This window comes from Rhea americana, unplaced genomic scaffold (genome assembly GCF_003343005.1).
Source record: "Rhea americana isolate MKP2758 unplaced genomic scaffold, rheAme1 scaffold_78, whole genome shotgun sequence".
Taxonomy (NCBI): domain Eukaryota; kingdom Metazoa; phylum Chordata; class Aves; order Rheiformes; family Rheidae; genus Rhea; species Rhea americana.
Window position 1 is genome coordinate 2,751,818 of NW_028186956.1, and position 6,412 is coordinate 2,758,229.

A 6,412-nucleotide genomic window follows, 5' to 3' on the forward strand; every position below is an offset into this window, starting at 1 on the left:
AAAAATCAAGGATCAGACTAGTCCACATTACCATATAACACAACAGCCTTTGGGAGAGACTGGACTCACTGATGTAGAGTTCCCTTTCCTTGCATTTCTAGCTCATGATGATGAGCTGCTATTTCTCCCATGCAARTCCTGTCCTGTTCAGTGGAAGGAGACAGAATATGGCAGATGTCCATACACCTTTCAAAACGTGTTCCTTCTATTGTGTCAACAAACAATAGTCTCAGCACTAATCTTTCAACTTCCTCATGCTCATTTCATGCCTTTACCATACTGCTTCCCTATTCCAATTTACCTTTTTTTATTATTTACAGCCTTATAAAGAGACAAATTATTTCTCTATATCTTCTACAAGATGATAAGTCAGCAGGAGAACCAAAAAAATCACTAAATCAAGTGTCTAAACATTCAAGTCTTACTTTTTTAACTCCTATATGTTGTCTCTAAGATTGTAAAATAGTTATATACACCTCTTTATATATTCTTCTATATAGTGTGCAAGCTTGAGTACACAGCCAAAGAGTTAAAAGGAAAAAAAAGAAGTGGTAAAATACTTCCAGTAGTTTCAAATTGTGTGTTGCCCTTCCTGTAGATTGTAAGTTTCTTTTCTCTTTTCTTTTCTCTCTCTCCTTTTTTTTTTGGCCTATGGAAATCTGAAATAGCTTTAGTAAATAATAGTTAGTAAATAATTTGCATAACATTCTGTTGGAGTTTACCCTCATAGTATTTTGTTGCCATGAACTTCCTGAATGTGTAGTAATCTTCCTTTTCTGTATCCTTTATGGAAGATACTGAATGGATAGGTTATACGTCAAAAATTCACAATCTTTATAGACATTCAAATCTTAAATACAGATTTGCACATTCATATTAAACACAGAGACTTTATTTTTTGGTTTTGGAAGTCTACTACCATACTCTAAGACATAAATCTTAAAAAGGGTAAGGCACAATGAAAGCAGTTTGTTGCAGAAATCATTAATTTATAATTAAACAACAATCCACAATTAAAAAAATCATTCTCCACACTGGCCAAAAAAGTACTTTTCTGGCATTTGTATTACTTTTAAGTTAAACAGACCTACGTTCTCTTAGCTATATTCAAATGATACCAAAATAATGTAAATATTGCTAGAGCCTACTTTATTCCAAATGGGTGCCACACTTTGGCACATGAAAACTGTCATGTCATCAGATCTGAATCTTAAGTCCATGCTTGGAATCTGCTCACATGAACATTGCAGGGACTTATATCATTGGCAAGAAGAGCAAACTGTGATATTGGCCACACAGAAAACGTGCTATGATCATGCAAAATACACAGATAATGTTATGTCCAGTAAGGGTTAAATCCATAAGTATTATGCAAAACTTCATCATCAATAACAATTTTATCCAACTGCAATGAAAAGGATTGAGCTCTTATAATGTCATTCATCTGGCTAAATACTGATTTCTACAGCTGAGCTTGTTACCAGATGTCATGCTAATATAATAAATCAAACGTGGAGTGCAATGTATCTCATTTGAAAGCAGATGTTTAAAACTTAAGAATTAGGAAAATTATTATATTATCTCTAATTACTCCCCTGAAATTCCTTTCTCTCTTCATTGACTACAAAGGGATTCAAGGCGAGTTCATCTGGAGAGCTAAGAATCAGTGATCAGAAATCACTGTGAAATGGAAATAAAGGTTACTAGCAGGAAATACAGTTGAGCAACAGACACTGCATGGCAGCAAGCCAAAATTGGTGTCTTCTTTGTGGTGTGTCAATAATTTGGAAAGTAAAGGCGCAGACCTGGAGATCATTAATGAATCCACTTCTTTCTTAAAAAATAAGTTAATGTTAATACTTGTTAATGTTTTTCTTCACTTATAAAGGAACAGTAGCTTCAATATACTGCTGCTCAACATGCGAATCACTTACTACCTGCTGAATCAATTGCTGTCCAACTGCAGACATCAGCTGATAACAAATTCCACATGCGCAAAAAACTCCCACCCCCAAATCTCATGGAACAACCCCAACTTCAGCGACACCTGACAAAGATGTAGGGAGCCAGTGGAAAAAAAATAAAGACTTCAGCTGTAAACTACCCCGGATCTAATGTGTTGTTTCTGCAACACATTCTCCTTACCAGAAATATTAACTCATTCTTTAATTCTGCATAACGTAAGAAAACTAGCATTTAACTACGAATGCGCTGAGGTAATCCTGAATTTCCCTTAATAAAAAATGAAAAGGACACAGCAGGTTACAACTTTCCCCCTTCTCCTTACAGGAGTGTTGTGAGTTTCTTCTCTGTGCTATGGCACTCTTGGTTTGTACACAGGTATGCAAAATTTTCTCTCTTTTGGTTTGAATTTACCTTCTACGGCACTTGCTTATAATTTTTAGGTTTATTTTTCTCTTTATGCCTGTCCCCTCACCTCCTCCCTCTGCCAGAAGAAAATCCCACCAGTAATAAATCTTTGTTTTGTCTATGTGCCCGTGCCATGTTTCTCCATTTTACTGGTGATGCAGATTGTACAGGAGTTCAGAAGTTATCATCCGGAGAATTTTAGATTAAGAAATTAAAAGGTAAAATGAAAACTGAGTATATAAAAGGAAGGTACTTCACCAGAAAGTGAAGTTGAATACAGTTCTTTGGACTGATTCTGGAATATAACTAAGAAATTTGCTCTGTTCCTTTTGCTCTGTTCATAGTGCCCCTCGGTCACTGGTGACGTGGCAGGACAATTTTCCCAGCCAAACGCCTCGGCAATGTTTTTTTTTTCTGAGGGAAATTCATGGACGAGTGGAGATCAGAAAGAGTATTTTTGCGAGGGCAGCAGCCATGGTTACCGTCTTTCCTGGGGCCCCAGACACATTCAAGAGAATTCATTTAAAGAAAGAGTAGTAACTCATCCATCAACCTGACCATGGACTCACAACCACTCTAATGATAATATAGTATTTACCTTCACTGGCAGAGTTTTTGTGAAGTTTGATGAATGCATAAGAAACTGCCTTTGGATCCAAGACCTATAAAGTATGTCTGTTCACAACTAACATATTTCTCTTTTAATAATGAATGTTTCATTTGAATACAAGACAAAAGGATATTCAGTCTGCACATATTTCTATAAAATAGGCAATAACAAGACAGTACATATGCCTGAGCTAAACTATTTTAGATAAATATCAGACTGAAACTCAGAAAAGAATGACAGAAATTTGGGTGTCTGAAGTTTTGCATGATAAATGATTAAAATATTTGGTGATCATTATTATATTTGTGCAGTAACTGCTGTGGATTTTCATTCAGGTTTCACTTTAAAATAAGGGTACAGCCATCAAACATTGTAAAATTATTGCAATTAGAGGGTCAGAAAAAATTAGGGGACAACGGTCATTTGATGGGACATAGCTAAGTTTGTAGGTATTTTACATCTACAGAAAGACATTTTCACATAAAGCTTTTTGCAATATTCTTTTCAAAAATATATTCAAGAATTTCACAGTGCTGTTTTAAAACCCAAACAAAATTCCATTAAGTTTTGAGCAACTTTTCCTGGGTGGCACTATGCTTGAAATCCAGAAGTCATACACCAAAGTCGTTCAACAAAATCTATCAACTGTAGGCCCTCAGTTTGCACAATAATAAATTTGGCTTAACTAATATTGGATTATCTGCCTTCTTCTAATAAGTTATTCAACTGCAATAAAAAAAAAAGTTCAGATTCTTTTTCATTATACCTCCATCGTGATCTACATTAGGTGTTAGAAAAGATTCAAATGGAAGGTGGAGCTTCAGCAAACAACTTGTTGAAATATGCTTTTCAGATGTTGGCTGTGCCAAACAGTAAGAAGGCAGATGTGCAGAGACAAAATTTTCCTCTAATCTGTATTTTGCATCTGATTACTTTCTGGTACACTTTTCTTTGTTTATGAGAATCCTGTGGAACTCAACAATCTTGTTCTGTTATTCCACTGGCAATATTCAAGAATTCATTCACAGTCTTCAGTATCTCCCCTGATCTCTGGCATCAACCCAAGCATTTGCCAGAACTACATGTTTCTGTCTTAYAGCACTTCTTAAATCACGTTCATCTTGGTGAAAACAAAATTTTAATCCTTTCTAGGTGATCAGTCAACACAATAATTTCTTTTTCCAGCACACGCTGCTTAACTGACTGCTTACGCATGGCATGCTTTCCATTTTCAATTCTTGGGCCCACGGGCATGTGTCTTTTGCTTTCTCCAGGATCAAGTACTTTTTCTTATGCTAAGAGTCAAATCCCCATTCTGCAGCTCTATTCCTCTTTTGTTTTGTGTTTTTATTACTTTTATTTTCCTAAGTACTTTATGACATCTTTTTCACTGTTGATCCAAACTTCCAAAACTTGCTATATTAAAAGAGTTGTCTGCATACTAAACTACTTAGAGAACAGACACGCTAATGCTCAAAAATCCTGCAAATGAGAAGACAGATACCCCTTTAAAGAGTACCACACAATGGTAACAACACAGAAGGAACAACTTTCAACCAGGACATTAGTCAGTCTCCAAGCTAATGGTATCTATTAATATCTTTAAGTTACAGGGATCCACATGCAATTACCATGAATTTTGTCACACTGTCTCAGTGTGCAAGATTTACTATACTCTTCAATGGTCCTTTCTAGGGGAAAGAAGCTAGCAAAAAAGAAGTCCCTCTATTTTCTTCAGAAAAAAGCCTCAGAACCTAGATTCAAGCTACTCGTCTTAAAGTTAGCATAGATTTAGCAAGACCAGCTACCCTGTAAAATAACAGACCAATGATTAGATTACCAGTGCAAAGAAGCTGCATTCTCAGTGAACTGCTTCTTGGAGCATCACCTGCACTTGGATTTTTATCCTCAGCTCCTGACAGGTCAGACAGTCCAAATACGAAATATTCCCATGTGAGCATCCATACGTTCTGAGAGGCATAACAGTGCAGTATAAGCAGCTGAGTTTTGCTTTGAACTTGAAAAATCTACCGCATGCAGGACTCAGTACTGTAGCCTACAAACGCTGTACGGATGGCGATGGACGTTCATGCAATGCTCCACAGCAGCCCAGAGAAACTGCAGATCACAACGTGGACTGTCTCCTTTCACTCAACAGCCAGGCAAGCTCAAGCAGCTGCAGCAAACTGAATATATCCTGGTCTAGAATTACTCTATAATACCCCCAAAATTTTGACCTATCCAGCTATCTTTAAAATAGGAAATCTGTGCATTGAACAGTGATTCCTCCCTTTTCTTTCTTTACCCTGATCTCTTTTACTTCCTTCCAAGTCTAATAATAAGAATTAATTTATCATTTTATGCAAATTATCTTTCCCAATTTTTGTGGACTCTTTCTTCAATATATTTCTCTCTTTTTCTTGTAATCCTCAGTTCTTATTTCCACAATTTTTTTACTTTCTTACCTGGGGCCTCTTCAGTACCTGCCATCTACAGAGAAAGTTGATGCCAGCAGCATCAGTTTTGCAGGAAATCATGTATATGATTTCACAGAATTGTATGAGGAATGATAATCATCATAACAATAATATAAACTTAATCCCCCCTCCTTTCCAATTTTCATGCTCATGAGATGGAGCTATCAGTAGCAGCCTGTTTTCCTTTTTGACACTGATGACACATGTTTCAGAAGACTGCATTGAATGTGTAATTACCTACAGATAGGAGCTAATCCTTTGAAACTCGCTTTTCTGATTTATGGGGCATAAAAATCTATCTCAGTCAAAAAAGGCAGTAAGTGAGACTTCTGTTTCCTCAACAATTTATGCTCAGAGACCAGTATATAAAACCTAAAGAGCAACTCCATTACTCAGTGTATTTTTAAGTGGTAGATTATGCTCTGAAAGATCTTTAATAAAGGAAAATCAGACACCTTCGACCCTCAAATACACTTTTCAAGAAAGGCTTGATTAAAGCTGCTTTAGAAAGAACTTGGAATGTTCTGAACAGTGACAAAAACATACCATGCAAGGCTGTTGTTGTTAGATGGAGCATGTTGTTAGATACCTCCTRAACAACTACTGCTTCTGAGAAATCAGATGAGAAAACAAGAAAAAAAATCAAAACAAACATTTTGGAATTACAATACTGTTTTTTATCTCCTCAAACAAAAGTAGATACATCTTTAAAAATACATTCTTTATCTTTCAGTACCTTATCCATATCTCAGTAGTACATATAACTAACATAAGCAATAATAATCCGTGCATTTCTGCTCGAATACAGCATGAATAACATTTAACCTAAGGTTGAAAGCCAAAAGATTACCCTGAGAGATATATTTACATTGTGTTTCTTTTTCAATATATTGTGCCATATATTTAATTAAAACATTTTAGATTCCAAGCCTGCAAGAGGAAAATAAATTAAAAA